The sequence below is a fragment of the Podarcis gaigeae genome (assembly GCF_964106915.1).
Source record: "Podarcis gaigeae genome assembly, chromosome: 7".
In the NCBI taxonomy this organism is placed as follows: Eukaryota; Metazoa; Chordata; class Lepidosauria; order Squamata; family Lacertidae; genus Podarcis; species Podarcis gaigeae.
Window position 1 is genome coordinate 71,591,751 of NC_139683.1, and position 21,867 is coordinate 71,613,617.

Sequence of the window (21,867 nt, forward strand, 5' to 3'; positions counted from 1 at the left end):
ACTGTATTTCACAAATATGACAAATACATAGGAAGAGGGGAATAACATGTTAAAGAACAGCATGTCCATCAACCTTATTCATATCTACAAGCATCCCACATAATCAGAAAGCACTCAGACACTGCTTTTATAAATGCACCAGCAATTATTGTCATTATGAAGATTTTAAATAAAAGCATGAATATGGCAACAGACAGCCCAGTCACTGGTCTTTTGTCATTTTGGCTCCAACTAAAGCATTCATTTGACTCAAGCTGTGCCTTGGATACAGTGGGGGGGGGGGTTGGGTTGTTGTTTTTCCAATTCAATTCAAACAGGGCATCAGCTTTCCTTGTTGTTGTTGTTTTTTAAAAAAGATAAATCTCTTGTTACTAAACATGGAGGCTGCTGGCACCCATTTATATCAGCAGGGTAGAAAGTATAGCAGGTGGCAGCAGGAAACAGTGGGGTCACAGTAGATGGAATTAACAATAGATGGGTCCAGGGGGCGCAGTAGGTTGAGCTAAGTTGCAAAGTTGTTAGGAATTTAAGCAATGCAGTATAGCTGCTGCCTTAATCCTGTAAGAACTTGACTCTTTCTAGTCTACAACTCTCTAGTCTACAACTTACTGTCCAAGGTCTCAAATCTATAGTAGTAGTTGTTTTTTAATCAGCCTTACTTCCAGGGAATCTGAGAATTTAACTTCTAGACATCTGTATGTGAAACATGCTCTCCTATGGCCTCTCCTCTATATTATCAAGTGCAGATAAACAAGCACACTTCTTTTTAAACAAGAAGAATTAAATGCATAAAAATCTTATATGGGACCTCCAGATTCAGAGACAGACTACCTCAGAATACAGTGGTACCTCTGGTTGTGAATGGGATCTGCTCCACCCAGAGATAGATATACATCTAGATATATATGAGAAGACACCCAGGACAGAGGTAATTCATGCCTGATGTTGATTCCAAAAATGTATTGGTATAAATGAGTTGAGAAGTAGTAGAGAGATTACTACAGCCCTAAAGCAACTGTCTCGATAAGTCTACCTGTGCACAGCAATAAATGAACATAAAAACCTCAACTCTGAATACCTCTATGCAACAAGAAAGGAAAAAGCACAGTGTCTACTGTTCAATCATTCTCTTGATCACCCTTCCCCAGTCTGGTGTCAACTCCAGAAAAAGAGGAAGAGAGGATGCTGCCAACTGATTCAGCAAATTGGACCCAGACACAAATGAAACCATAGGACTGCAGCTGGGTGGAGGAGCCCTGGGAGTCACTGCAGTTGTGTAGCAACCAAACCATCATTTGGGTCCAGAGAGGGGGGTTATCAAGATTAACACACTTTTTGTTTCTGAAGCTGCAAAAAAAGAGAAACTGAATTTTAAAAGGTTCTGTTCTCTCAATAAAATAGTACTTCCACAAATTATGATGACTCTCATTCGCCACTATATAAATACCCACCCCCCCAAAAAATACTTTATTGGCCTGAATATAAGCTGCACCCAAATATAAGTTTCACCTTTAAAATTCGGAGGCGGTGAGAGAAAAAAAGACAATACCCAAATATAAGTCGCTCCCTTAAAATTCCGCAGGCATTCACACTTGTTCCTTTTTACCGTATGTCCATTTCAGCAGTGATATCGTAAAAGCCAATTTTTGTAAGGTCGCGAATTTAAGCAGCACTTTAACTTTTCATGGTCAGAATTGGGGGGGGGGTGGCTTATATTTGAGTCAATACAGTAATGTGAATGAACAATCTAGGCTGAAACTAAACAGTATTCTACCTTTTTTTCCTAAAGAAGGACTAATACTGAAACTTCAAAATGGAATGCACATATATTCCACTAGTAGAATTTCAAAAATAGAAATGAACAAATCAAAGGACTCTTTCCAAAGAGAATCAGTGATCACAAGCTGGAAATAAGAGGTGTGGGCAAAGTCAAAGAAGGTCTGAGACCCTTTGCTCCAAAGTCCTATGGTGCTTCTGTATGATGAGAGTAGAACCTGTGAAAATTCCTCTCCGGGTGATTTCCATGTTATTGTCTTGATCAGAACACCGTAGCTGAACACCCTTACACAATGGCACAATGAACACCCTTTAAAATGAGCCGTTAAAAAGAAAAACTAATCTAGCACTACAAAACACTCTTCATGCATTGCTGCATGCAAATTGTAAGACAGGGTAACCTGTCATTCAAGATAAAGATCAGAATCAAGACTCTCATCTTCCCAATTTTTCTAGGGAAAGAAAACCTCTTGAGTCTCCTGCTTTTAAAAGGTAAAAAGGTAAAGGACCCCTGGATGGTTAAGTCCAGTCTAAGGCGACTATGGGGTGTGGCGCTCATCTCACTTTCAGGCCGAGGGAGCCGGCGTTTGTCCGCAGACATGTGGGACATGTGGCCAGCATGACTAAACCATTTCTGGCACAACGGGACACTGTGATGGAAGCCAGAGCGCACTGAAAAGCCATTTACCTTCCCGCCACAGCGGTAATTATTTATCAATTTGCACTGGCATGCTTTCAAACTGCTAGGTTGACAGGAGCTCACCCTGTCGTGGGGATTCCTGCCTTTATGACTATGATAGGTTTGAAAATCTGTTGAACTCTCAAGCATAATTTACACTTTGTCCCTACAGTGTGGTTGCCAGCCTAACCAAATCTTGCCAAGTTCTGAAATTGAAAATGCTTACCTTTAATCTAACCCCATCAATGCATCCCCAAGGCCCTCCTTTTCATACAAGCATTCAAGTTATATTCACCTTTGGGCCATGTACCAGATTATTCTAGCAGCAAAGCACAGAATTACCAGGATGCCAGGAAGAACAAGCTTAGTCCTGTACTCCAAGGCACAGACTTATTCTGTTGACCAGCAAAGGCTACTTTGACTATACAATGCTATATGGACCTACACCAATTTCTGCACTGGATCTTATTTATTTATTATTAGATTTATTGGTTTGCTCCTTTACCTGGGTAACTCAAAGCGACTTATAATGTATAAACGAACAAACACTTACATAAAACCGACATAAAAGAAAACAAATAAAATTCTAAAAGACAATTCTATCTTTAAAAAGCTGGATTAAAAAGTCCCTCCCACTCAAGGAGGCCACAGATAATTAAAAGCCAAATGTCTGCGGAAAAATAAATGTTTTTTCATGTTGCCTAAAGATAAGTAAATGATGTTGGCAGGCAGGCAGGCCTCCCTGAGGAGAGCATTCCACAAGCAGGGAACCACAGCAGAATAGGCCTGTGTTTTTTCCCCAAATCTCAGCAGCGGGTTGTATTCAATGCTAGTCTGATACAGAATAGACATACAGAAATTAATGTATGTGTCTAATTCCAGTGGATTACTTGGGAATCAGAATTGTAGAATTGGAAGGGACCACATCTGGTCCAAACCCCAGCAATGCAGGAATCTTTTGCCCAACGTGGGGCTTGAACAGATGAACCTGAGATTATTACTATTATTTAATTTATTTGGTTTTTCAAATTAAAATTTTACAGTCACGTGTCCATCTTACAACATAAAAACAAGACTCCAAGGAATCTCTTGGACTTCCCTCCTCTGCTTTGTGGTTCCTATTGTCAATCATTTCCTCCAGCATCTTTTATGATAATCCAAAAAACAAAAAAAGCTCTATTTTGTCAAAAATTCACCAATTAAACTATTAAATGGTCATGAACTTGAGATTAAGAGTCTCATGCTCTATGAACTGAGAAATAAAGACAGGATGATGATGATGATGATTTCATATATTCCTGAAAATAGCATAAGAAAATGAGTATTAGGGGTATTTTTTGCAATAAATGTGTATATTAAACTATACTGGATGTGTCTATTAGTAGAAATGCACACTATAATGTTGGCAAATTTCCATGAAGTTTTAAAAGGGGGAAAAATGTGAAAATGAGAAACCAAATCAAAGCAAAATGGACCATTTAGTCAATCCCTACAATGTACACAATTTGCAACCAGGATGGAAGCTATTCGGTTATGCATTTAATACACCATGAAAGTTAAACTGCCATTGCCTCATCTCATTGAAATTCTGCTCAATATTGATCCAGAGTAGATTCCAATGTATGGTTAGCAGAGTAACAACTTAAGCACATTGCAGGATTCCAAAAACAATAGTATTTCATCCAGCAGAGCTTTACTGCTACTGAAGGCAAATGAGCATAATGGTCACAAATCCAATACATTCAGGACTGGCACTGTCCATAAGAAATCTAGTTGCAGCAGACTTAACTTATAATGAGTCTAAACCTTAACACTATAGCATACTGTGTACAGAACACCACACCAGGAGGAAAAGAGATAGAAAAAGAAATTGAAACCCAGGCTCCTTCTGGCCTTTTATTATAGTCCCATCAGTCCCAGCCTCATACTGGCAGCAGATCCACTAGTCAATCTAGTTTATCATCCCAGTCAGACGTTGGAGACCAACACATCTCCTTATGTCCCCTCCCACACAGACAGGGTGCAGCACTTGGTAGAGGAGATTTTCGAAGGGGCAGTTGCTCCCGGACAACAATTTTAATTGCCAATAAGTCATCACACACTTTATCTACTAATGCATTGCAAACTTTACAATTGGGACTTGGTTTTGTTCCAAAACCTTCTTATAATGCTTTTCAGACCAGGGTTGACCTGTTTAAACTTATATGAAACATAAAATTGTTTGAAATGTTTGGAACTAGTAACCCAGTAATGAACCAATTTAGACCAAAATCTTCATTTGCTCCAGCTAACACAAATCCGTCTATTTCTTTATTTCACCAATTGGTTATCAGAGATTTGGAAAATTTAGAAAATAAGGGTCCCAAAATCAAGGATAATTCATCCAAGTCACAACATGCTTGTTTGAAAGATCTTTTGAATGAATAACATTGTCATAAAGCCTGCAGACAAAGGAGGTGGAATTGTCATTCAAAACAGACATCAATATGTAGCGGACGCCATATGACTGTTATCTGATTCACGGTTTTACATGAAAATTTCTAAAGATCCTACGGATACTATAGTTATCATTTTAAAGGCAGTCCTGTAAAGGTAAAGGGACCCCCAACCATTAGGTCCAGTTGTGACTGACTCTGGGGTTGCGGTGCTCATCTCGCTTTACTGGCCGAGGGAGCCAGCATACAGCTTCTGAGTAATGTGGCCAGCATAACTAAGCCACTTCTGGTGAACCAGAGCAGCGCACGGAAACGCCGTTTACCTTCCCGCTGGAGGGGTACCTATTTATCTACTTGCACTTTTGATGTGCTTTCGAACTGCTAGGTTGGCAAGAGCAGGGACTGAGCAATGGGAGCTCACGCTGTCATGGGGATTCGAACCGCCGACCTTCTGATCAGCAAGTCCTAGGCTCTGTGGTTTACCCCACAATGCCACCCATGTCCTACAGCAAGCCTATTGCATTGGTGTCATTGAGAAAAACACTTTTGAGTTCCTTTTACCTCCGTTTCCTCGCATTCCAGTTTTTAATTGCATTCCTAAGATCCACAAGGACATTCATTCTCCCCCAGGCAGGCCTATAGTATTGGGATCGGGTTCCATTTTGGAACCCACAGCGAAATACTTACTTTTTTCTTCAACTGTTTGCCAAGGATTCACCAGCGTATTTTCATGACACGTCTCATTTTATCTGAGTCCTAGAGCAGACCAGAGTCACTGACACTATGGTTCTAGCTGCTCTGAATGTAGCCTCACTATATATCAACATTCCTTTAGATGAAGCGCGTTCAATTATCAGTCGCCTTCTGCGATCCTTTTGATAATTTTTTTATTAGATTTTCCACAATGATAACACAAACCACAAAGCAAAATGATACACAAAAACAGAAAAGGGGGGGACGAAAAACCCCCACAAATATACCGTATTTTTCGCCCTATAGGACGCACCGGCCCATAGGACGCACCTAGTTTTCAGGGGGGGGGGGGAATCAAGGGAAAAAATATGATTCCCCCCCCCCCGCAGCTCTGGGAGCAGCGGACAGGCTGCACGCAGCCTGTGCACTACTCCAAGACCTTCTTCCTGCTTTTGTGGGAGGTGGCGGAATTCCCCCACCTCCCGCAAAAGCCCACAGGAGCCGCGCGTGACTCCTGCGGGCTTTTTGACCAGGAGGGAGAAGGGACTGAAACGGCCAGTCAGTTCCTTCTCCCTCCTTGGGGAAAAGCCCCCAAGAGCGGCACGCTCTTTAAAGGCTGCGCGGCTCCTACGGGCTTTTCTAGGAGGTGGGGGAATTCCCCCACCTCCTAGAAAAGCCAGCAGAAGCTACACAGCCGCTTTAAAGAGTGCAGGGCTTTTGCCTGCTTTTGCGGGAGGTGGGGGAATTCCCCCATCTCCCACAAAAGCCCACAGGAGGGAGAAGGGACGGACTCCGCCAGTCTGTCCCTTCTCCCTCCTTGGGGAAAAGCCCCCAAGAGCTGCGCGCTCTTTAAAGGCTGCGCAGCTCTTGCCGGCTTTTCTGCGAGGTGGGGGAATTCCCCCACCTCCCGCAAAAGCCAGCAAAGCCTCACAGCCCCTTTAAAGAGCGCAGGGCTTTTGCCTGCTTTTGCGGGAGGTGGGGGAATTCCCCCGTCTCCCACAAAAGCCCACAGGAGGGAGAAGGGACGGAATCCGCCAGTCTGTCCCTTCTCCCTCCTTGGAGAAAAGCCCCCAAGAGCTGCGCGCTCTTTAAAGGCTGCACGGCTCTTGCCGGCTTTTCTGCGAGGTGGGGGAATTCCCCCACCTCCTAGAAAAGCCAGCAAAGCCTCGCAGCCCCTTTAAAGAGCGCCCAGCTTTTGCCTGCTTTTGCGGGAGGTGGGGGAATTCCCCCATCTCCCGCAAAAGCCCACAGGAGGGAGAAGGGACGGACTCCGCCAGTCCGTCCCTTCTCCCTCCTTGGGGAAAAGCCTGCTTTCTACCACTGCCAGCCTCCAAGCCGGGTTGGAGAGTAGCAGGAAGGCTTCACGCCCCTTCCCACTGCCCCCCATCCTCTGGGGCTGGCGATGGGGGAAGCGCTGCTTTCCCCACCGCCAGCCTCCAAGCCGGGTTGGAGAGTAGCAGGAAGGCTTCGCGCACCTTCCCACTGCCCCCCATCCTCTGGGGCTGGCGATGGGGGAAGCACTGCTTTCCCCACCGCCAGCCTCCAAGCTGGGTTGGAGAGTAGCAGGAAGGCTTTGCGCGCCTTCCCACTGCCCCCCATGCTCTGGGGCTGGCGATGGGGGAAGCGCTGCTTTCCCCACCGCCAGCCTCCAAGCCGGGTTGGAGAGTAGCAGGAAGGCTTTGCGCGCCTTCCCACTGCCCCCCATCCTCTGGGGCTGGCGATGGGGGAAGCGCTGCTTTCCCCCACCGCCAGCCTCCAAGCCGGGTTGGAGAGTAGCAGGAAGGCTTCGCGCGCCTTCCCACTGCCCCCCATCCTCTGGGGCTGGCGATGGGGGAAGCGCTGCTTTCCCCCACTGCCAGCTTCAAAGAGCAGACTCTCCTGGCTTCAGCGGAAGCAACGCGAAGCCTCTGGAGCGCAGGCAGGGTACAAATGGGCAGGGTACAAATAAATTAATAATAATAATAATAATAATAATAATAATAATAATAATAATTTCATACAGAGAAGCTTCCAGAGCCCTCTTGAATTAATTAGAATTGGAAAGATCTCTACACCTCAGATCAATACTTTCTGTACTAAGAAATGCAAACTGGCATTCCCTTCCCTGAGTAAAGATACCAGAATATTTTTAGTAGCAGAACCCTTTCTAGGAACTGTCAAGATATGAAAATAGATGAGAAGCAAGCATTCTTTGTAGAAAATATGAAGGAAACAATGTCAGTGAGTCCCAGATCTTGGTGTCAGTCATGCTTTTGTGTGTGTCTCAGCACTTCAAACCATACACAAATAGAAAAACCCACTTTCTTGATGGAGCTATAGCTGTGAGATTCCACAAGACCTTCATAGCTTACAAGTGTGAGATGAGAGGAGCTGTATGCTGCTAAAAACATTGTTCACCTACCCTCAGCTTGCAGAGATTCTCTAGCCATCTCAATACCTTTTTCATGTGCAATAGAGTTTTCCAAAGCTGTTGTTACTTTTGAGACTCTTGACCTAATCCAGCCACTTCAGGTAAATCGTAATACCATAGCAGCCACTGAAAGAAACGAAACTGAATTATTTGTCCCTTTTGTAGAGAAACAGGAAATGGAATGTGTGTTATTTTTGTGGTGCTTTATGACGAAATGAAACTGTGCTGTAGAAGGCAGACAAATTTATTTAGCTAGCTGAAGCATTTTTTGCCCCACACTTCAACAAAACAAAAATAAAATAATAAGTCCTCCCAGGGCATTCTGTTAACATTATTAAAAAGTCAGCCCCAACCTAAAGGCTTAGAATCTAAAAGGCACAGCACAAAAGGTAAATTGATCAGGAGGGGGGGGAGGAGGAAAAACAAAAACAAAATTTGCCTCTTGTTTTAGTACACAGTTATTGTAATGGCCAACTGCAATGGGAGGGAAATTCATGCAAAGAAGAAGCCAAAAGTTCCTGGTCTCTCAGCTGAGCTCATGAAAGGACATTGTGGTCATGTCTCCCACACTGCTATAGACTGATGGAATGGCTGCAATGTGTGACTCCATATTATTTGCTTACAAATTCCATTTTGAAGGTGAATAAAAGCAGAGACATCACCTTGCCAACAAAGGTCCGTATAGTTAAAGCTATGGTTTTCCCAGTAGTGATGTATGGAAGTGAGAGCTGGACCATAAAGAAGGCTGATCGCCGAAGAATTGATGCTTTTGAATTATGGTGCTGGAGGAGACTCTTGAGAGTCCCGTGGACTGCAAGAAGATCAAACCTCTCCATTCTGAAGGAAATCAGCCCTGAGTGCTCCCTGGAAGGACAGATCCTGAAGCTGAGACTCCAATACTTTGGCCACCTCATGAGAAGAGAAGACTCCCTGGAAAAGACCCTGATGCTGGGAAAGATGGAGGGCACAAGGAGAAGGGGATGACAGAGGACAAGATGGTTGGACAGTGTTCTCGAAGCTACCAGCATGAGTTTGACTAAATTGCAGGAGGCAGTGAAAGACAGAAGTGCCTGGCGTGCTCTGGTCCATGCGGTCACAAAGAGTCAGTCACGACTAAATGACTAAACAACAACAACCTGTGTGTTTTGTCATCCTTTGTATTAATGTTTCATTTCAGGATTCCATTCAAGAATGCGTGCTCCTCCAATGTTTCACAGCAAAATTAAGTCAGGAGACCTGTTTATACGTAGATGCATGCAACTGTATATTAGGGTTTGCAGCTAACTGGATTAATGAATTAGTTCAATGCTCCGGTGATGTCAACTCTTCTCCATGGCAACTTATTGGAAGGACCTAGCTGCCTTAGTCTAAGTTAGACCCGTCACACATCTCCCTGGGTGTTGTCTACACTGACTGGTAGCAGCTGTCCAGGGTTTCAGAGATGGTTTCTCTCCTGGTCTTACATGGAGATGCTGAGGACTGAATGTAGCACCTTCTTCATAGCACTGAGCTATGGCCCTTCCCCAAGTTAAATTGGTGAATATCTTGAATTCTGTATCTCTTTATATTAATCCACCTCCACACCATCAATGACCCCTGTTCAGAAAGTAGATGATTACAATGGAATCTGGATGGGGACTTGCCCCACCTCAAACAGAAGGACTAACACCATTTGCTGAAGAGATTGGGGTCTAGAAAAGTCTCCCTGCTAGAAGAATCTTCACTGAGTCTCGCTTTGCCAGTCCTCTCCTAGTGCTCCAGAATCACTCTTTTGGGGACAAAGGGGGCTGCACAGAGAAGGAGGAATCTGCAAAAACTGTCTTGATTTATTCTAAGTCTGGATCCAGCACATTCTATTTCCTTAAAAATAAATAGTTCCAGGCATCCAAGGAAAAATAAATACAAGAGTCTCTGTTAATTTTCCAAACAGAGGACTATTGCAAATTGCTTTTCCATGTCCCTAACTGGAAGAGAAGTACTGCCGTGTGATTGACTTGGAGCAAACATCAGCACTCAATATGGGTGCAATCTGGGCAAGGGTACAAAACTGGCATCAGTTAATAGACGGCAATCAAAATAATGTTTCGTTGTGTTATGTTTCTATTTTATACAAAGTATTTAAGCATGTTGTCAATCTGGCGATCAAAAAAGTAAAGGGTTCAGTCAGAGATTTAGGAAGGGCAGTAAGCCAAGAAGTGAAGCATCATTGCAGCTTGTCATCAGCTGTGTCTGCAACACAGCACAGTACATTTGCCTCTTAAAGCAGAGAGATGTGAGAAAAATGGGGGGGGGGGTAGATATTGGACATCAGCAGCCAGCTTGTTTTCTACACAACAGATTCTGAGCAGGAGCAGCTTGGGTAGTAATAATCTGGGGTGTCAGCAGCAGTAACCATGTAAGTCCAACAGAATTCATCAACATAGTGATTCAAGGTTAGGTGTATAATTATGTGTCTTGAGCACAGGCCCTATTAGATACAGCAATCCAATGGGACTTACTACAGGTAAGCCTTTGTAGAATTGCAGCCTTAATTATCTCCTATTGAAGCAAGCTGCAACTGCTGGGCTCACATTTTCCATTTACTTTTTCTTCTTCTTGCAGATGGGCTAGTAAACGGGGGGTGGGAGGATGTCTAGCATTCCTTAATATAGGGGGAAAACATTCAGTTTATTTCATTCAGTTATCTCACATTTGCTATATTTTGCTGCTAATTGGTGTGACTTAATGAGTTCTTTGAACCACTTCAAAATGTGAACATCTGGAGTATTGTATCAAAAGACCTCATTAGTAAGCTTTCGATAAGGCATGTTCTCTACTTACTCTTTTCAAGTGTGTGTAGGTGTGGACTAAGTATACATGAAATGATACTGCGTTCCAAAGCTAAACAACATTACATGCTGCCTTGAAAACTTATCCACCACAGAATTGGGTTCTAAAAATAGTGATAGGAAAGAGAGGGGAGAGATGTAAAGAACCGCATAGGGCCAAAACCCAATCTCAATGAAGTTTACGATGAAACAACTATTGAAGATAGTGGAAGAAAGATCTAGCCTACCTTGTTTTTCTTTCTTTTTAATAAATAAGAGATGGCAGCAAAAGAAAAGAAACAGAGCACCCATTTTATGATCAGATCAATGGAGAGAAAGGCTGGGGTCATTAAGTTTGTAGAGATATAGTATTGTGTTGTTGAAGGAGTCAATTGTCAAGCCCAGTCTGAAATAGATGTTTCAGAACGACCTGAACACCTCTCCGTTTTGTGATGGCAATGGTAGAATGGTCATATTTATTTCCCATAAATTCCTCGGGAACGATGCTATGAGGTAGGCTTTCAAAGGGGATTATGGAAAATAAAATGGCAGCTGATAGCTATGTCTTGGAAGAGCTGTGCTGAAAGTCAGATCCCCACCTTGCTCCCCAGCTCCAAAATTGTTCATATTGCTTACTCTGAACAAGGTGGCACAAAGGAAAGGTTATTTCAGGTCATCCCTATCCTACACTGGATATGCCAGTTTATAGCAAGGAAGGAGCAACTGCCAAAACCATAAGGCCCAGAGCACTGTCTTTTTCATTTGAACCTTACAATTACAATTACCTGACTGAAAATTGATAGCAGCATGGATCTGTTGGCTTTCAGATTCTAATGCAAAGACCAGAACTCTCTAAGGAGTTATTTTGAAGAGGGGTGGGGGTGGAAAACAGAGTGGAAGAAGCATGATGTACATTAGTCAAGATTAGGCTTCAAATAAATTGAAAAGGATTCTCTGAAACACTGTTTTGATTAGCTTCCTTTTTAAAATGAAACTTTGCAGTGGCAAAAGTCGGGGGCAAGTTTTATCCTACAATAATTTAATGGCTTTCCAAGCTATAGTGTGCCAAAGTGCCCACTGTTACATCTAGGTGGATTTGAATAAAACCACATTTCTTATGCCATCAAATGTCCGTATAGTTAAAGCCATGGTTTTCCCAGTAGTGATGTATGGAAGTGAGAGCTGGACCATAAAGAAGGCTGATCGCCGAAGAATTGATGCTTTTGAATTATGGTGCTGGAGGAGACTCTTGAGAGTCCCATGGACTGCAAGAAGATCAAACCTATTCATTCTGAAGGAAATCAGCCCTGAGTGCTCACTGGAAGGACAAATCGTGAAGCTGAGGCTCCAATACTTTGGCCACCTCATGAGAAGAGAAGACTCCCTGGAAAAGACCCTGATGTTGGGAAAGATTGTGGGCACAAGGAGAAGGGGACGACAGAGGATGAGATGGTTGGACAGTGTTCTCGAAGCTACAAACATGAGTTTGACCAAACTGCGGGAGGCAGTGGAAGACAGGAGTGCCTGGCGTGCTCTGGTCCATGGGGTCACGAAGGGTCGGACACAACTAAACGACTAAAGAACAACAACAACATTTCTTATTGTAAAGATTAGGAATGGAGAAGGAAATTGTGCAGGTTGCATTTTAAAACAATCTGACTTCATGCACTGGTCCTGGATTAATATACAGATTATAATGCATTTGGCTGACTGCAACCCTGGTTTAAGGAGTCATTTGGTGCCTAATTTATATGTGTGAGTTTCTAACATTGCTAGCAGGGCAGAAAACGTGAGTGCCGAAGGTAGGTGGAGCCAGAGCCAATGACAGGCAGAGCCAACTAATTCTGATTTTGTTCCTAGCCTCTTCCCTGCTAAATTCTACAAGGGCAACACTGAGATGGAGGAAGAGGAATCTGGAAAGGCAGTGCCATACCCTGGATTGGTTGTAAGTAAGAACATGAGCAAGGGGGGTCTGACTGAGGGCAAACTGAGGCTGGAAAGGCAGTGCCTCATTTGCCCTGATAGATCTGCCTCTAATGGGTGCAGAGGACACACAAACATACAAAGTCAAGTTCTTTTGTACACTGCTAACCAATTTTTTTGGTATCTGAGTTGGAGATTCCAGGCAGTGCTATTTTTCTAGAAAAAGAGGTGTTGAAAATCACCATGAACGCCTCGCTTCTTGTGTGTCGAGGTCCCCAAGCCACCCCAAATAACTCACACATCACACATAATTTTGTTTAAGGCTTTTGGCATAATTTTTTGGCCACAACTTTATTAAATACAAAAATGTGAGTGGTTGCTTAGGCATTGGTTCCGACTATCTGCGAAAGTCAGAAAAGGGGAATACTTTTGGGGGTAGTGACGGAGCAGGGAACCTGCCCTCAGCCCTCCCCAAATGCAGCCAGGAGCTCTTGCAGTGGCCCTAGCCCCTTGACAGGGCTTGGAAAAAACCAATGGTCAGCCCCATATTCCTTTAACGGAATCCCTTGCAGCAGTAGCATTAGAGGGGCAGGCACAGCCAATCCATGCCCCTCAACCAACCAAACCATAAACCAATGCCTAACTGCAACCTTACAGGTTGTGATGATTTGCTACGCAGTAGGCAAAAACCAAATGGCTCCAGCCAATCAGCCAGATGGACAAAATTCCTACCGGGCCCCTGCCCCAAGAGCAGACGACCCCATGACAGGCATAGCAAGGTCAATGCGAACAACCCTAAATATAGGGAGGGAGGGACGGGCATTCCGATGCACAGAGCGAAAAGAGGAAGCTCTACGCTTTGTGCAGGAAGTTTTAACATTTCTGGCTGTCAGTCACAACATGGCAACATTAAATTCTTCCCAACAACAAGGGAAGCCCAATCACAACAGTGGCCAATGATCAACTAGCCCGCCCCACAACTTTGGAGTGTCTTGTCAGCCCGCACCGCAACACGTGCTCTCCATGAAGGTGAACACGCTTTCTCTTCAAATGTCAATGGTGCCCACCTGAAACGTGCTAGAACTTAGTCCCAATGAGTTCCGGTTGAAAGAAACAAAAAAGCCCTGCCCACAAGTATCTCTTCTTGGGACAAAATAAATAAATAAATATGAACCAACAAAATTTAAAAATTTGGCTTTGTAATTTGGAATTTATGCGATGTGATTTAATTTGATGTGATTGGCCAGTTAATAAAAATTATTTTTTAAAAAATTTGAATCAAACAACTAAAAATTCGCTGCCTTTTTATGACACCCCCAAGGCAAGGGCCAACTCTATTTTCTGGAAACAAAAATGTTGAAGGCAAAGTTGAATTCCAGCACAACTGAAGGTGGGGGGAATGGACACGAAGATCAAAACAAGAGGACAAGAACATAGGGGGCACTTAGAAGGAGAACCATACTGAAAGCAAACAGAAGACTGAAGCAAACTGTGGGATACATAGCCTTGCCTAAGGGCTCCTCAAAGGAAAAACAATTGGATTGTTATTGTGTGTGGCTGTTTTATATGATGGTGGACGTACAGAACATGTTCTCAGAGGTTGCTGCTCGGCCAGAAAAGCAGGGTGAGGGAACTGTTGGATTTACATTATGGGTATCAAGAAGACTAACAAGACATGTTCTCAGAGTTACCGGAGAAAGCTTCTTAGCTTCCTACTCAGTTCCGTATACCCACAAACCTACATTGTTGTGTGTATATGTGAATGCTGAAAAATGTGTGTTTGCGTGGCAAGTTTCCTCCCCCAAATGAAATGAAGACACAGACACATTGTTTTAAGGTTAATGGGCGTGAAAGGCCACAACTTTATTGATTACGGAATTGAAGGCATTGGCCTTAGGCATTGGCTTCTATCGACTACCCGGTATGGTGACCGGGAAGGGTTGAACACAAACCGCGGGAGTCCTGTTGAAGTACGCCAACTAGGATCCCACGGGTGTCACCGCTCGGGGGCGTGCCGGAGGCCCTACCTCTCCAGGCTTCGGACAAGGCCACGCCCCCCCGGGAGTCCTCTACCGGACTACCCCTTCTCATTGGGGGAAGGTGATGGCGCTCCCTCCCCCCTCCTTTTTCCTATAATTTGCCCCATGCCAATGCCTAACCGCCAATACCGTGAAAGTTGTGACGATTGCTACGAGGTAGGCGAAAAAACCAAAAGGCAGGAAGTGCGCCAATTTGGAAAAATTCCTACCAGGCCCCTTGCGGCGACCAACCGAAGTCCATAGCAAGGCCAATTCTAACTAAACCTAAGGGTGGGTGGGATGGGAAAACCGCTCAGCTGCTGGGGTGAGGGGAAAAGAGGGCGGTCCCTGGGCGTGTCTGGCCTTAAGTAGCCCAGGCCGCGCCTCCCCTCGCCCGCCGATTGGCGGGCTGGGTAGCAGGCACGCCCAGGGATTCCCCAGTTCTCGCGGGGGCGAGGGATGCCCCCGCGAATGTGGGAGGGTCCTGCCCGCAACACCCCCTCCTCTGCAGGCACGGAAAGGGCTTTGCGTGGCAAGTTTCCTCCCCCAAATGAAATGAAGACACAGAAACATTGTTTTAACGTTAATGGGCGTGAAAGGCCACAACTTTATTGATTACGGAATTGAAGGTATTGGCCTTAGGCATTGGCTTCTATCGACTATCCGGTATGGTGACCGGGAAGGGTTGAACACAAACCGCGGGAGTCCTGTTGAAGTACGCCAACTAGGATCCCACGGGTGTCACCGCTCGGGGGCGTGCCGGAGGCCCTACCTCTCCAGGCTTCGGACAAGGCCACGCCCCCCCTGGGAGTCCTCTACCGGACTACCCCTTCTCATTGGGGGAAGGTGATGGCGCTCCCTTCCCCCCTCCTTTTTCCTATAATTTGCCCCATGCCAATGCCTAACCGCCACACGAGCAAGGCTCGCCGCCAATACCTTCAGGCCCGTAACCAACCCCTAATCCCTGCTATGATGTCCCCCAACCAAATGTCATTTCCCGCATCTGAAAGATGCACGCCATCCCGTCTGTAGAGGGCCTCATTGCTGTTTAGTTCCGTATACCCACAAACCTACATTGTTGTGTGTATATGTGAATGCTGAAAAATGTGTGTTTGTTGGCACATATATAAATATAGTGTGTTACCTTCCTGAAGAATTGGTGCTTATATTCAACAGCACGACTCCCCAGTTTTAACAATGTATGGCAGGGGTATGGAACCTCAGGCCCAGAGACCAACTGTAACCTCCCATCTGCTCTGTCTGGTCCTCAGGACTCTTTCCATAGCACACACACCTCTCCCCAAGCCCCACACCTTACTCGCTCTGCTTCACACTTTCCTGGAGTGTTTTTGCCCGTGGGCATAGCCAGGATTGAAGACACCCACCTGCCATCATCCTGTCTGGCTCCATCTAGCAGACTCAGAATGAAATATCTCAATGACAATTGTTTTAAATTACTTTCTTTTGACCCCAAGTGCTCAGAATAAATCTGTCAAAACCTTCAGACATTTGAGAACTTGAGTGTTAAAAATAATAACACCAGGGAGTACCTTTCGTGTGGTTAACGAGTAAAGGTGAACTTAAAGGGACCTGTTGAATAGTGGAAAAGGATGGACGAAGGACACAGCTCTGTTGGATTCACAGCTCTTTATTGCAACAGTTAGAACTGCTCCTTGAATCAGACTGACTGCAGCCTAGCTGGCTGCTTTATATAATACTAAGTAACTTGAAACAGTAACAACTCACAACTAACTAACCAATCAGGAGGGAAAGTTTTCAATCCTTCATTTACATACTGGTGGCCCTGAGTGGGAACTGCAACTTAATCTTAATACATAACAGGACACCTGACCATTAGCTCCAGTCGTGGACGACTCTTAGGTTGCGGCGCTCATCTCGCTTTATTGGCTGAGGGAGCCGGCAAACAGCTTCTGGGCCATGTGGCCAGCATGACTAAGCTGCTTCTGGCAAACCAAAGCAGCGTATGGAAATGTCGTTTACCTTCCCGCCGGAGCGGTACCTATTTATCTACTTGCACTTTGACGTGCTTTCAAACTGCTAGGTTGGCAGGAACTGGGACCGAGCAATGGGAGCTCACCCCATCGCGGAGATTCAAACTGCTGACCTTCTGATAGGCAAGCCCTAGGCTCTGTGGTTTAGACCACAGTGCCACCCGCGTCCCCTATGGTTAACGAGTATATTTTGCAAAATACAAAGGATACACCTTTTCTCATCTTATTTTAAATCTAAACTAAAACAAGTTTTATTGGATCTGCTAAAATCCTTTTCAGCAGTCAAATTTCTCCATTTCCCCGCAGTGCAGTTTTCCTGTGCACACTTAGTAAGCATAGCCCATTGAGATGTTCCTGTCATTGTCAAAATTACCCAGGTCTTAACTCTCTGCAAGGTACTGAATGACTGCTCCAGGGTACAGGTGGTGAATAGCTGGGTAAGAGAGATGAGCAGAGCCTTTTTTGTGGTAGGGTAACAGCAGTGGCATAGCACCCGGGGCAAGGCAAGTAATTTGCGCCCCGTAACCCGTGGATTTTGCGCCCCCTAACCCGTGGAGCGCCCCCCCAGATGTTGCGCCCGGTGCGGACGGCCCCCCCTGCACCCCCACGCTACGCCACTGGGTAAGAGAATTCTGCTTCTTTTACTAGGTCTGCTACGTTCAGCTCTGTTAATGCTCTTTGTGATAAATAAAATAAAATAAAATATAAAATAAAATAATTTATTATTTATACCCCGCGCATCTGGCCAGGCCTCCCCAGCTACTTGGAGCAGCTCCCAACATTTTAAAAAATATGATAAAACATCAAACATTAAAAACTTCCTGAAACAGGGATGCCTTCAAATGTGAGCATTTCAATTTCAAATATTCTGATTATTTCTACTTTCGTTAAGTATTTTTATTTATTGACTCGATGGGGGGCAGCTGCCCGCCCCGCCTCCATTAGCTTATGCCCCAGCTGTAATGTGTTCTTCAACTCTGATAATGCTTCTTGTTTGTCTGTATGGAGGTGTGTTTGTGTGTGTGTAGAAAGCAGAAACTGAACATAAGTAAAAATTTGCTACTTTTGCCTCCGGCCCCACCCATCTCTGGAAAGTTTTCCAGACAAAAATGCAGCTCTCACGCTAAAAAGGTTCCCCCCCCCCCCGATGTATGAGAACGGCTATTTGAATGGTGGTTTGAATGCTGCAAAGAACAACTCTTAAGATTTCTTTTCCTAGCATAGAATGTCTCAGAAGTTCACTCATACCATGAAATCATGGGTAGCACATGATGTGACCCCCCCCCCCCCCGCACCGGAATTGCAAAAACTGCAGGAGGGCAGATTCAAATTAATACTGAAAGTGGCCTTGGAAGAAACACAAACTCAAAGCACCTGGCTATCAGTGAAATAAATTGTGTGTCGATATCCAGTGGAGACTGTCCACTGACAAAAGGGAATTCATAAGAAGGACAAGAAGGGCAGCAATTTTCAGTGACCCTCTCTTCCTTCAGAGCCTCATCCCGACCTCCAATCTGTTCCAGAAAGTTGGAAATTTTCCTTCCAGGCATTAAGAATTGGTTGCCTTGCATTACACAGAAGAACCATCAAATAAATATGAGGTGGAGAGTAAGCTCTAGAATCGCTGAGAAGGCCTAAGACCACCAAAGCAATTTTGACCTTGGTGCAGTAGGCTACGTTCCACAAACACATGCCCCTCTCTATCCTTCCTCAAGGGAATCAGAGTTTTTTGCCACATTTGAATTTGGCAGAAACACTCAAGGAGAGTGCATGCCAGGGATTGGGAAGAATGTGGTCTGGGAAGAGGGGTTGTGGCCTGGGAAAAATGGCAAGAGCCAGATAGGGAGCCCTGGAGGGGCACATTGACCTTCCAAGCCTAAGGCACCTCACACCTGCTAGTAATTATGCTAAAGAGTGTCCTCCCTAAAAGAGGGCACACGTTGTGGTGAGACCTGGAGACTGACCTCTTGGTTATGGGTTTGGATAGCCACAACACGCGATTGGTAGGTCACTTGTTCCTGGGTTTAATCTGGCCAATGGGGAGCTGTCTAAACGGACCAAGGGAAGTATATATACCTATGCACGTGGCCCAGAGCTTCCTCTTTTGGCTCATGCATTGGAACACCTGCCCACCTCTCCTTATATTTAGGGCATTTTGCACTTGACCTTGCTATGCCGTTGTGTGTTATCTGTCTTTGGGACAGGGGCACGGCAGGAATTTTCCCCACTTGGCTGATTGGCTGGTGCCATTTGGGTTTCACCTGCCACATAGCAAATCGCCACAACTTGTAAGGTTGCGGATAGGCACTGGTTCAGGTGATAAGGATGGGAGAAGGGTCTCACCATCCCTATGTGAAGGGTATTCTGTTAAAGGAATCCAGGGACTCAACTTGGTTTGGTCAACCCCCAAGAGGGGGTTGTGCCCAAGCCTGAGTCCAGGGGAGCATCTGGGGAGTGCACATAGTCTGTTCCTAGGCTTTCCACCTACCTCAGGTGTTCACCCTTGGCTGACCTTTGATAGAGCTGTGGGTCAGCACTACCTGCAAGGGTGCAGGGAGCTAGTCAAACCAGAGCCTATGCAACCACTCACTTTCTGTAATCAATAAAGTTGTGGCCTAAATTCTGCCAAAAACCCAGAACTAAAATTTGAGTCAAATGTGTGTTTATTTAGGGGGGAGGTCACTGGGTCTGAACATGCAAAACATGCTCATGTGATATCTAGTGGCGGCTGTGTCTCAGCTTTTCTGTCAGGGCTCCAAGAAGGTTAAATCTGGATGCACCTGGGATGACCGGATTATGCACGAGATAATGGCATATTGCATTATCCAGGCATCTTGCACGGGTATGCATAACTGGTGAGAATTTCTCATTTATCCATGTAAATTGAGGTAAGCAGATACAAATTGCAATGTTGCCCTTGGTGTATCAAGTCTCTTTCTGACACACTATTTACAGGCAACATGGATATTTCTGAAGATAAAGGTACACAGCTTAGAATGATCTCCAGTATTATTCTGTACAAAGGCATATGAGCCATTTGGATCCACTAGGAAAATATCAAAACCAGATTCAGGCAATGATTCTGTGAATCAGCTCTGACTGGCACACATACAGAAGATTGAACATACAGAGTTGGCAACTCAATCTGAATTAGCCTGAATCCAGGCACAGCCTTACTTATTTTTCTAAAGAACGAGGTGCTGGGACTCACCATGAACTTCTCCCTTGTTCTCTTATAATGGCAATGGCACCCACTTGAGAGGTTCTGGTGAGTTCTGGTAAGTTCTGGCTTTAAAAAAGCCCTGGCCTTACTAACTGTCTCTCACTTTGTAAAGACTTGAAGCTTATCCTGTTTGTGACATCATGCATGACATCAGACTGTCATGTTTGCACTCTCCATGTCTCCATGCCAACTATATTGACCAGTAATCCTCTGTAAGTAGGTAACAGCATGACTACTCAAAACATGTAATAAATCTATTTATCCTCACCTGTAGAAAGGTTCCATCCTCATGTATTCAACTCCACCTGTTTCTTTAACTTTCCCCCCAATATAATAACATACCAAAACCAACATGGCCCCAATGTTGGCAACATTTCTATACTGAATATTATGTACTGAGATGGTGGGTGTGAACCACACAAGAAAAAGTATTGAATTATATGGCTGCTTTCATAATGCCATAGTGGAAAAGTCACAATATGATAGGCCTCAATCTAATACATGTGCTGTCCAAAATTCAGAGGAAGTCATATGGTCCATTAGAAAACTGTCAACATCTAGTCAGAAAAGACCTTTACAAGAAAGTATAAACTTTCCACAGCTCCTATAAACCAATACTTATCATTACCTGTCTTTGAGACCAGCCTTCACAGTGTCCAGACTCAGTCCTACTGTTGACTCTCACTTTGCCAAGTCTAGCAGTTTGTCCAGTTTGTGACATCATTCATGCCATCAGAATGTGGTGTTTATGCTCACCTCAGGCTATCTCCATGCCAACTACATTTGAATCATAGAATTACAGAACTGGAAGGGAAGGCCTAGGGTCATCTAGTCCAAGCCCCTGTAATGCAGGAATCTCAACTAAAGCATCCATGACAGGCGGCCATCCAACCGCTACTCAGAAACCTCCAAGAAAGGAGAGTCCACCACCTTCCAGGAGAGTCTATTCCACTGTCTAACTGCTCTTACTGTCAGAAAGTTCTTCATGATGTTTAGTCCAAATCTCCTTTCTTGTAACTTGAATCCATTGGTTTGGGTCTTACCTTCCAGAGCAGGAGAAATCAAGCTTGCTCCATCTTCCATGTGATAGCCCTTTAGGTAGGTGAAGATGACTATCTTGATCTCCTCTTACCTGAGCTAAACATACCCAGATCCCTCAACTGATCTATGGGTATAGGGCGGTATACATTTTTATGAAGGAGGAGGAGTGAGCCAGGGGTCAGACTAGAAGGCTGAATTTGGCTTCTCGGGTGTGAGGTTCCTCTACCCAGGTTAGCGTCTGGCCTTCATGTCTGCTGTGGAATTTATCAGTGTGAAAGACCTGGATAAAGCTATTCCAGGACTGAGTGGATTGCACTAATATCTTGCAGAAGTAGTAAAGTTATTTTCATTCATTTTATTGTCTGTTTCATAAAAAATGAGGTTTATAAATTACATGCCAAAAGGATAATGGAACAGGTTGACCTTTTTGGTAATTCTGCATTGCAATTAGATTGATATCCCCTTCTCATACAACCTGGAAAAAGTGAAGATCCAGTGAGAGAAAAATTCATTATGACAGTTCAGAAAGTTGGGAGTAAAACAGAGAACGTGATGGGCTCTGTGGAACACCATGGAAGGGACTGTAACAAGAACATAAAACCACAGAAAAACAATACAGTAAGGGGAAAATGGGCTGCATTGTACCCACCCTATCCTATACATCTTGAAAAGCATTTAAAAACATCTCAGTTCAAAAGTAATCAAAAAGACAAGCTTCACTGGCATTCCATAAGCAACTTTCCATCACTTTGTCTCTAAAATTGCATTAATAATATGATTTAATTCAGTTGTGTCTGCTTTCTGGAATAGTCTGTGGGTAGTTTAATTACAAAGTATGGCTTTAATTAAT

At 44.5% G+C, this 21,867-nt stretch overlaps 1 long non-coding RNA gene across 6 annotated transcripts in view; it reads right to left on the reverse strand.

Moving 5' to 3' along the window:
* The window catches only part of LOC310848437, a 181,364-nt gene extending 160,703 nt beyond the window's left edge, over positions 1–20,661 (reverse strand). For 5 of the 6 annotated variants that reach the window (XR_014566380.1, XR_014566381.1, XR_014566382.1 and 2 more), the window contains exons 1-2: positions 20,605–20,661; positions 8,021–8,119 (exon numbers count right to left, since the gene is read on the reverse strand). This is a non-coding gene — a long non-coding RNA (uncharacterized lncRNA). Of the gene's footprint in view, positions 1–8,020; positions 8,120–19,964; positions 20,036–20,604 lie in introns of those variants that run through there. The other variant, XR_014566383.1, reaches the window with a different exon arrangement.
* Between the last annotated feature and the right edge of the window lie 1,206 nt (positions 20,662–21,867).